General features: G+C 37.6%; 1 long non-coding RNA gene across 1 annotated transcript; it reads right to left on the bottom strand.

Moving 5' to 3' along the window:
• Positions 1-1,362: 1,362 nt before the first annotated feature.
• Positions 1,363-5,928, bottom strand: LOC121520412. The gene is made up of 3 exons (XR_005992775.1): positions 5,644-5,928; positions 4,071-4,699; positions 1,363-3,943 (listed from the first exon to the last, which is right to left on the bottom strand). It is a non-coding gene; the product is annotated as an uncharacterized LOC121520412 (long non-coding RNA).
• Between the last annotated feature and the right edge of the window lie 5,451 nt (positions 5,929-11,379).

Here is an 11,379-nt window from a genome sequence, read left to right as displayed (position 1 = left end):
AGTGTGTATCTTTCTGTCCTCTGGTTGTAGTTAATATTTACTTAGAAAATGAAAAATTGATATAAAAAAAAATTCCTTAAAGTCGAAATTTGAGCAATATTCTGGAGCTGTAATTAAGTTCCTGACATTATAGCGTCTTTGAGAGAAATGCTTCTGAGAAGAAGCAGGCTGATTTTCCATTTCCCTGAAATGTTCTGCATTATGACAAGACAGCGCACATACAAATACAAAAACCTAACTAAGATGATTTTCAATAATTTTTCCATGTTGAACTTGTACATGGTGGTAAAACCATAGTGATCTTGGTATAACATTAGAGTGAAAATGTTTTAGCTAGAGTAAACTCTGCATCAGCCACTGTTAGACTACTCTGTACTGTTCACTGGGCCTGAATTGAAAGTAAGTCTAACAACACAGCAACCATCAAACTAATATCACTTTATTTATGATTATGAAAATGCACAAAAAGATCTGCCATTTTCATATGCACTGTTGAGTCACTCAATCAATCAAACTTTATTTATATAGCACCTTTCAAACAAATTCAATTGCAGTTCAAAGTGCTTTCCAGGGTTGTACAAGTGACTGACAAAAAGGTATAATGGTAAAAAAGTTTAGAGACTAATGCACACACATGTAGTTTACTAAAACAAAGAAAAAAGACAGAGATAAAAGACAATTCAGAAAAGGGAAGAATTTATGAAATAAGAAACATTAAAATTTGCATAAAAACAGTAAAGGTTAAAATTAAACAATGATAAAAGAATTAACATCCCAAATAATTCGTACTACATAAAAGCCAGACTGAATAAGTGTGTTTTTAGCTTGCGTTTAAAAATCTCAGTATTCTCAGCTCCTCTGGCTGATTCTTAACATGTATATAAACACCAAGTCTGTGCAAGAAACGTGACATTTAAGGCGCCCTTAAATAAAATGTATTATTATTATTATTATTATTATTATCAGACGTTTGCCTCCAATCATCACTGTACACCTGCCAAATGCATGTGTGTATTCATGCATGTGAGGAGGAGATAAATGCAAGCTGGTGCACAAACTAATATCTAGACTTGTGGTATGAGAAGGCTTATTATGAATGCTGAATGCTATTGCCAACTTGTGGGGGTTTCCTAACCTTACTTGCCAGATGGATTTGTTTCAGATATCCATCTGGTAAACCTCCCATAGACAGTGTGTGGGAAAAGGCAGAGCCTTTGAAAAAAAAAAAAAAAAAACTCGGAGGGTGAAGGATGAATGTTCTGTGTGTATTAATGGACCAACCAGAGCAACAAAACATGAGACGTCGTAGCCCCTACCGAGGAGTAAACTCCATAGAGAACTACATAACGCAAACCATGGTGACTGTAGACATGTCAGTACATGACTTTTGTCGTTTTTGCAAAGAAAAGAACTCAATGCTGTTCTCTGTTCTTCTTTTAATGAAGACATGTCATCAAATTCTGATAGAACTTACACCTTAGCAGCATCCACGCTAATGTCTTCCGCCATAATTGTACCAACCTCTTGTTGCTGCTTGCTTATGTCACAACTCCGTCAAAAATTCTATGAGAAGAATTTTCCTGATGTTCAGAAAGATATGAAAAGTAGACAGAAGATCATTAATGAAATTTTAAATAACAGCTGCGATCACACCAAAGTTCACAGTGAATTCAAGGAGATGACAAAATAATTTCAGATTCTTTTGAAATAGCAAATTAATTTAATGACTACTTTGGAAATATTGGTCCATCACTCACAGACAAAATACCACAGACCTCTATGTCCATCTCTGACATTAAGAGATCCTCCTCTTCATTTGTATTTTCTGCCATCAGGGAGGCTGCAACTGCACCAGGCTATGATAAATTAAGAGTAAGAGAAAAGTCTAACATGCACATCCAACCAAAGTGGGCAGGTGCAGAGCTGAAAATGAGACAAAGGATGAACAAAAAAACATCTCTCACACTGCAGGAAGCCTTGCAGTGAGTGAGAAGTTTTTTTGTTCATTCTATGAGTTAAGATCCTCAATCCTTAAAAAAATGCCTTCCATACATCCCCAAACAACTTCTTCATATTGTCAGTCTCTCTCTCAAAACTGGATTTTCCTGATCAGTTAAAATGGTTTACAATCATTCCAGTTTTCAAGGCAAATTATCCATCTCTTTTTCCAATTATAGGAAAATATCTCTAATTCCATTATTTTCTAAAGTATTTGAAAAGCTTGTCTATACCTGCTAATTAAATATGAAAATAAGGAAAAAAATGAAATGAAAATAACATCCTTTACAAGCAACAGTATGGATTCATACTGCTCTAATTCATAAGAAAAATTTTAAATGCAGAAACATCATTCACATTACTTTTTTCTATCATTTGCATATGATGTTCCTTTTTAAACTTATGATGAAGGAATATGCCTATGAATTTACAGCACTCCTGCAGGAGGCACAGCAAATGTGTCATGGAGAAACTGGTAAAAAAAAAAAAAAAAAAAAAAAGGAAATAGAAAAAAAAGAACAGTTTGGACTACTACTGTAAAACCAGCCAAAGTAGCTGACAGATGAAAAAATTAAATTCCAATGCTGTTGTCAAAATGTTACTTGATTTCTTTTTTGTGCCAGGAGTTTAAAATGACACAATCTGTTAACTTCCGGTTGCATGATTTTGTAAATTGCATAAACTTAAATAAACAAAACAAAAACTAGCTCATAAATTAAAAAAAGCAAGGCTGGGAAGCAATCTACCAAAAAAATGCAGGTAAACACCTATGCACAATTAAAATTGTACAAAAATTGGTTAAGTCCCAGTGTGCAAGGGCGCTTGCAATTTTTCTTATCAATAACAAGGGGGGTTGAGATTTCTATTTCTACCATGGTAGTGATATCAATATAATTTGATTTCTGCTACTCTCTTTTCTTTTGCTACTTGATTTTTGCTACTTTCATATCAAAGTCTACAATTCTGGTATCACAGCAACCACGAATGACACCAAAAAGCCAAATTGGAGATTCAAGTCAGTCATATCATGATAATACCTTCTGAATGATAATGATAATCTGAATTCCATTTAAATATCAGGATTGATTTTGGACAAAATTGATTTTTAAGTATCACCATATCAGATGTCTGCAAAAATCCAACATTGTCCATCCCTGTTGGGTATTCAACAACCTAAAACCCAACACATACGTGAGACACTCTGCCCTTTGGATGCAGAAATTCCCAATTACAGGAAAAAGCAAGAATACCCTTTCCAGCTAGATGCTCTAACATGAGCCCAAGGTGAGACATCTGAACTCTGACCAATTAGTGCTGGCAACACAAAGAACCTTAACTTTAGTTAAAGACCTCGTCATGTCTGATGAGTTCAAATGGAAATCCCAACAGAACAGTCTCATCCAGAAACTGTGCCAGCATGTCCAAAAGGAGGGAGGGGTAGTTGTCACAGCATCAACCAAGCGCACCATCATAGAAAGGTCTGGTTTACAGTGCAAAAAAAGTCCTTTTAAAGCTACACCTTACTGAGTCCTGCCATCAACGTGTTTTTCTCTATTGACACGAAAACCCACTGACAGATTGCCTTGGTAAATATAAAACCTATAAATACATGTTGTCATTGGCGTACTGAGCAAGTAAGAATCTCAAAACAAACCAGTTGTCAGGAAACTGGCAGGGAAACATAAAATACAATCACGCAACAACCATGGGAGATGGTTAGATTAAACTTAGTGGAATCAATTTACAAAAAGCTCTATGAGACACACATACCTGCTTGTATTTATAGATTGCTACTCCTGATGTGTAAAGTTTTGTTCCTTTAAATAACACCACTGCCAAATTTGTGCCCAATATACTCACCAGAGACATTCTAACCTGCTTAAAAGTCCCTGATTGTTATTTCCCACCAACACCCCTAGTCTGTGTCCAACATCTTCATTGAAACCTGCAAACAATCAGAGGGGGGCACAGTTAATCAGAATACTCACTTCAGGGTTCCTAAAAAACTTTTAAAAATCATATATGAGCCTTTTTTGAATCTCTTCAAGGCCTGACCTGGGAAAAAATAATACCTTTGTTTCCATGGGAAATTGTAGAAAAAGCTTTATAAACCCGTCCTGCTCCACAATTGTAACAGGGACCAGGTCTTTAGCAGTATGGTTGGCCACAGTTTCACACAGCCACTTTTTCCCGTTTTGGTCATGGGACTGCACTGCTTCATGAAGCTTGCAGTGATGGCTGTCTCAGCTGCAGAGGCTTTGGGTCCTGTGTCACAGCACAGAGTTTTGGATGTTCTTCGTCCTGCACTTTGTGCCGCTGTTGTAAATGGTGGAAGAGCTTTGTTGTGCTCAAACCTTTTGTTGCAAGGTTTTTGTCACTCTCTACAGAAAACATTGTTCTGCTCCTTGTCTGAAATTTTAAACCCAAACCATCTCCAAATAACTGAGCCAGTTTTTCTTTGTTCTGACTAGCTCCTCTCCTCTTAAGTAGCTTATGTTGTTTCCATAGTTTTTCTGCACTTTTCTGGGACAGCCTTTAACAACGATGAGTCTTTTCTTTGTGGCTGATTTCATTTCTTCTTTTCTTTAATTTATTCGCTATCTCTCTGACTCTTAGGGATCCTCTCTAAGCCTTGTACTGAGAGGGCGGGGCTGAGACAGACAGGTAGGAGGGGTTTGTACAGGCTGCAATGCTGTAAATGCTGTAAATTTATGTGGACAAGCACAGCAGAAAGGAAAGATCAGAATTGTGTAAGTGTGGCTAAAAAAGAAGACTGGATACAGACCTGTCTTAGTCAATATAACTTCAACACTTTAAGACCTCTTACTGGTAAAATAAGACTTTTAAAGGCCTTAAATTTCAAATGTCCAATTTAAAACTTTCCAAGGTTCCACTTTGTGTACTTTGTTAACCAATAATCCATCAACAATAAATATGAACCTGACAGCAGTTAATCTGTTAATGTTTGAAATGATTTAAAACTAAAATCAATAAAAAAACCTGTCAAAAGTCCAACAGTGGGCTTTTTCCCCTCATTATCACAGATATTTATAAAACTACTTTGTTTAGGTATCAGTCATGCTATTTTAATATCTAACCAAAACAGCAGCCACTATCTATCAGACCAGGACATGTAAACAAAAATGTTTATTGATTTAACTTACCTTCTTGTTTACATTAGAAAAAGGTCCTCACTACTGAAATCCAGGAAAAGATTTCAGCTAAACACTTAACATTCATGAAAACCCTTAGATTACTTCAAATCTAAAAATAATGGAACTTTTCTGTTTATTAACATCTATACTATCTCAAACGTCAAACATCCGGGTCAGAGACAAGCATTTTGGCTCTGTACTCAACACGCTCTCTAAAATGCAGCAATTTTTATTCTCTTGCTCAGGAAATACAGCTAACTGAAACTGAATTCAACAGAAGTTTTTGGCCTTTCTCTTCTCAAACTTACAGTCATGTTAATAGAAATGAAGTTATTAAGCTAAGTCAAACCTTTAATTAACAACTGGTTGACAGATGTGTGTCCAGCTCCACAAACAATGTGATCTGGCATATCACTCACAACAGACCTGACTGAAAGAGATAACTAAACTCTTGCTGGCAATAATCAAGAGCAATAGGATTAACACTTACCTGAATTCTGGTTCAACCTCAACTCAACTATCAAAGAATCTACTGGAACCTCCCTGGTTTGAACGAAACTATCAAACTCCAAAGACCTTTTCCTTAAATGGACGACACCATGGAGTGAAAATGAGGCTTTACTGAAGAGGAGAGGTATGTGGGTCTGTTGGTAATGTTTTCTTCTTGTACCTCAATAGTTTGTTTCGTTGTTCTACTACTTTTTGCCTTCTGTAATAATAGGAAGGCACATTTATGCTCTGGCATTGAGGTCTTTTTGAGACAGCGCCCTCTAGTGTGTAATATTTTTGGCTTCATAACCAATGTATGAGTACATGCATGCATGAGTATGTGGGCATGTAATGTCTATTTTGGTACATAAAGGGAGCATAACTGAGCTTTAACTAGACTTATGTTATTTCAGAAACTGTTTTGTTTGTTTTTACTTCATTCATCTTTTTGTGAAAACCCAAACTTGATTTTTAATGAACTTACTTCCATCCAAATTTTATGATGAGTATTTTTTAGTGTAAATATTGTTATTGTGGTCCATTCACAGTTAAACTATGTTCTTTAATTGCCTTTTATTTGTGTGCATCTCTTAACCATAAATATTGAATCCTTTTATCGCACCTCTCTTTGGCCAGATCAAAGATCCAGGTATTCAGATGCTGCCATCAAATCTGTCTGTGAATGGTGAGAGCATGGAAGTTGTGGAGCAGTTCACCTACCTTGGCAGTGTAATCCATGGATCCACCAACTGTCAGGCTGAAATCAACAGGCTAAGACTCACGCATGGGGTGATGGGTTCACTGGGCAAGGCTGTGTGGCGCTCCCCGTATCTGAGCATACACATAGTCCGAGTCATTTGGTCCTTGGTCCTCCTGGTCTCACTATACTCTTGTGAAGTCTAGATGCTGACTGATGGCCAGAGACACAGGCTGGACTCCTTTGTGAAGACTTCTCTTCAGCAGATTTCTCTCGTCTCTTCAGTGATCCAGCTCACCGTATACCGAGTGTCCAGGACCCGGTGGACTGGATAAGACATTGGGGGTTGTCGCATACATCATGGAGGGTCAGCTGCGAGAATACCTGGACAGTTGAGGCATAGACCTGACACAGGCTTGGACGATGGTCCACTGAGGGCCAGAGAGGAACCGGGCCAAGGATGACACAGCAGAGTGCTGAACCAGCATACGCTCCCATACCTGACCTTCATTTTGTTGAAGACAAAAGACAAATATTAAGCTATTATATAGATAGCCAATATTTGATAACTACTGAATGTTAATGAATAAATATGGCTTTTTTAGTGTTATTTTTTATGCAGGGTCTTCAACATACTAAATAAATAGTACCGCTATAGTAGATTCAAAGGCCTTTCTGCAGGCATTTCTGTAAACCTTTGAAGTACTAGTGAACACAACAATAATTGCAGCCTCTTGCAGCCTCATTTTGGAGGAAATGTAATAAAAAGATTCTTATATGGCTGCCTATTTTGTGAATACTGATGTTAAACAGTCTTCTTCCCACATCGTTTGGATTACATTGTCTCTATCAGTGCAGTAACTTAAAAAGCTTGTTGGAGACACTTCACAGGAAGAACAATGCAACTACTCAGAGTGTATTTTACAGAAAAAACAGCCTACATGTGAATCTATATTCTAATTTTCTCCAAAACACAGAAATGTAGTGTTTCTTTATACAACAAATATTCAAAAGATGCTGTTTATCTGATAAACTCATCATGACATGATATGAAGCCCTCCTTGAAAGAGGCTGCAGAGAGAAAATTACTCTTTGTATGAACACAAGGGGGCAGCAGAGCAAGGAGGGCTGATGTTCAGAAAGTCAGAGACACAACAGAGAAATTTACAAATTACACCTAGAACAGAACTGATTCCTCTAAAGTTTGTGTCCTGATACATTCAAGATGAAGGCTGAAGCTATGTTTGATTCATGGTAGGCTGGTATGCACATATTAACATCATCAGACCAGGATTCTTTAAAAACACTTTTTAAGTTTTGTTCTCGAAGATTTTTTCCAGAAATAAAAATAACATTTAAAGTGATAAAAACAGTTCATCCAGGTTTGTCCTGTGGAACTGTCTCCCAGTAACCTATTTCATTTACTACGAGGGTACTGTTATGGTTTTTAAGGTCCACCTTTCTCTTATTAAAGTCTGCTGATTATGTGAAGTTTCATTAAAGTCCGCTGGTACCGCCTTTAACATTGCAGGTGGTCAGCACAGAGACAAATGTGCCAAGTATGAGCCATGATCTGTCTTCCCACAATCAAAACTAATTCACAGATTCATGGAGTGCTTCTCATTTGATAATTGTGCACATCCTTGCGTCCTCTCGCCTCCACAGACCCCGAAATCATTCCCCTGCTGCCATGATGACAATCTTTCAATTCCTCAAATACACCTGTAGGAGGCCAGGATTGAGGAGGCTTCCACTGTCCTCCTCTGTTAATGAAGGCATAAAAGCCCAAAGGATAGATGTACAGATCCAGAGGCCGTGTTAACTGAATATTCTCTGTCATTGACAGATTTTTTTGAAGGATGACGGAGAATTTTGAAGGCTGTCTGTCATTGTGACGGGCTGGAATGATGAGGATGAGCCTGCATTTCAGCGCACACACAGACAGATGCATAGACCTTTTCCAATTTGCACACATGGACTATCAAGGAGGTTATTTAATCTGGTAAAACTTTTGTACCTAGTGGGCTCTCTCACTGACCTCAACATTTTATTTTAATAAAAGCACGTCGGTCTCCGTGCTGACAGCACACACAGAGGCTGCTGCAGGTGTCTCAGTACACAGGTCGGCATAGGGTGTGTTAAGGCCTTTGCACAATGAGCCTGTTTCATGTTGTTCTAATCATGTCTGCACACTGATGCCTAAGTTGTCATTTTATTTCCTGTTTTTTTTTTTTTTCGGAACACGTTCGATTTAATGCGAAATTTCACATGTGTCCAAGGTGTCCGATGACTCAAAGCAGTTTGTGTATTATGTGGATACCAGTCATGGAAATATAACAGATAAAGGCATATTTTTGTTGCCTACTTACGGATCATAACAGAGACAGAATTACAAAGTTGCCCTCCATTTCTCCAACTTGTCTCAGCGCTGTGACGCATGAGCGTGTGCTGTATGAAGCTCTGTGTCAGGATGGATCCAGGGAAAATTTAAAGGAGTGACAGAGACACAGGCTAGCAGTACGAAACAATTTGCCACATTCTACAAATTTTCGCAGTCAAGACCAAACGCACCTGACTCAGTGTGCAAGGTCCGAGTATGTGACGTTTTTTCAGATTAGACACCTGTGGAGCAGAAAAATGCCCACAGCGCCACAGTGCAGCCTTTTAACACCTTGTTGTCAGCTATGGTCATCAAACTACAACATCTTGATATTAAAAATATCCTCAAAAATGTGCGTGATATCTTAAATGGTGCAGTTCATAGATGCTCGCTTAAAGACAGGGATTGTTGCTCCACCGTCACTGCATAAAAATGAGGAGTAAACACTGTGCTGCTGTGTTCATCTTTCTCTTAGTGCCATTAAAATGCAGAACCTCAAAGATTGTCTTTTGAATATAAGTTTAGAAAGGGTGCTTTCTTAATTAAACACTACTAATAAAATCATATTGAATTATATCATATTACAGATATTAAAGAGGAAAATATAATGACGGATTGTAAAATGGCATGACAGAATTTTTATGACACTTTCCATCAAAATGACGGTCACAAAAAAGTCCAGCGCAACCTCTGCACAGATCCCACATTTTTCCAGACCAAGTATGAGTTTAAGTGCTGACATTTAGGTATTCAACTCTCAGGTATGGGAGCATATGTGGTTTAGCACTTTGCCATGTCAACCCTGGTCCTGTACTGCTCTGGCCTCCTGATGGCCATCCTGCAGGCCTGGGCCAGGCCCATGAACCATCCCTCCAGGTAGGGGTGATTAATTGAAAAATAATCAGAATAATCAGATTATTATAGAAGTTTTTATATTTTCATCAGATGTTCCTCAACCTTGTCTTGACAACTCAGAGCATAGATTTCATGTGGCTCCAAATTTGACTACATACTTGCATAATGAGAGGCAAACATCATGATTTAAAATTATACTAAGAACAGTAATGGCAATGTTTTACGTTTCAGTTATAAGCTTGATATCAGCCCCGATACCTGATATTGGTATCAGTATCTGTGTGTCATTAGCTCTTACAATCATTTTAAAGTTGTTTTATTTTCATCACGTTCCCCATCCAGCCTCTCAACAATTATTACGTTAATGGAATGAAGTCTGCTTCACTGTTGTCCCTTCATTTTGTTGAGTATAACCAAACTGCAGATCTGAGGCTTCTTGAATTTCCTTTGGGATTAATAAAGTACCTAATATAAAGTACCTCCCTACATGATAAAGAGTACAAACAGGCTTTAAATGGCACTTTTAAAAGTTAAAAAATCTCCCACTGCAAATCAACACCATAGTAGATGTAGACAAAAGCACAGGATAATCAACATTAATCACTTTTCCTGGCAGGGTTAACAGTAAATTAACTTTCTAAAGTAAAAAAAAAAAATCCTTTCTCTGAGGCTCTCATTGGCTTTATTATGTCAGAAAGAGGAATTAGCTTTAATTTCCTACAGTTTTATGACCTTTCAAAAATACCTGACAGGATCTATGAAGCAGCTTTGATTATATTTCCATGACTTTGACTCTGGCGCCCCCCTGTGGACATGTATGCATTATGCACCTATTTAGAGCACTGGTAGTCTAATTTGGTCTTCACCAAAGGTTTGTATCTTGATCAAAACCCAAGGCGAAGCAGAGATGAATTACATGGTAATAAAAGGAAAAAAAAAAAGATTTCTTCATCATTCAACAACTTGAACTATAAACTTACTGAACCAGAAGGCCTCCCAAAATTATTACAGAAATCATCACTTTTAACACTTCACAAAAAAAAAAAAAAAAAAAAAATCTTACCCCATAATATGATTTTCCTGTTGTCATCAGCATTAGCTGTAGTAAAAGAAGCCACCCCTCTCCACTAAAAACAATAAATCATGTCGACTCCATTAGTCATATTAACAACAGTTATAAAACTATTTATCAAACCCGTTTGTCCTGCTCAGGTATGCAGCAGGTGGAGCTTTAATAAAGTAACAGTACTATGACTAACACTACTACTGTCAGCAGATACTGTTAGCTCTAATAGTAGGAAAATGGGCATGTACTTGTTAACTGCTGACTGTTAACGTGTAAAAAATAGTGATATTACAGCAGAAATGAAGGTGATATCTAAATGCCTACTACAGCAAAATCACATCAGATAATAATCAGGAAAATGCTACTGATGTTCTTAAGCTGGAACAATGCCTTCCTCAGGATGTCAACATTTCTGTGTTCTCAGACACGCTACATGAACATAACCATGCCAAAGTACAAGGTATCATGGAGTAAAGCTGTTGAGTCAGTTCTTAATGTCTCCTGTCTCTTAACAAACTATTGTGTCCACACAGCATGAGCTCACTTCATCCTCTGAGCTCCAGGGCAGATGTGGAAGTACATAGAGGGTTGTTGCTGGTGTTTAAAAAATAATCAGACCTCAAGTCTGAGGAAAAGCATGTTGGCTTGAAACATCACTTCATGCAAATAAATGTTTGATACGGAGCTTCTTGGTGTGCCAACCTCTCTATTTTCTACTACTTACTTCAGTTTTTGATCC

Source organism: Cheilinus undulatus, linkage group 13 (genome assembly GCF_018320785.1).
Source record: "Cheilinus undulatus linkage group 13, ASM1832078v1, whole genome shotgun sequence".
In the NCBI taxonomy this organism is placed as follows: Eukaryota; Metazoa; Chordata; class Actinopteri; order Labriformes; family Labridae; genus Cheilinus; species Cheilinus undulatus.
The sequence above is the reverse complement of the archived record's forward strand: the minus strand, read 5'-3'. Positions and strand labels throughout refer to the sequence as shown.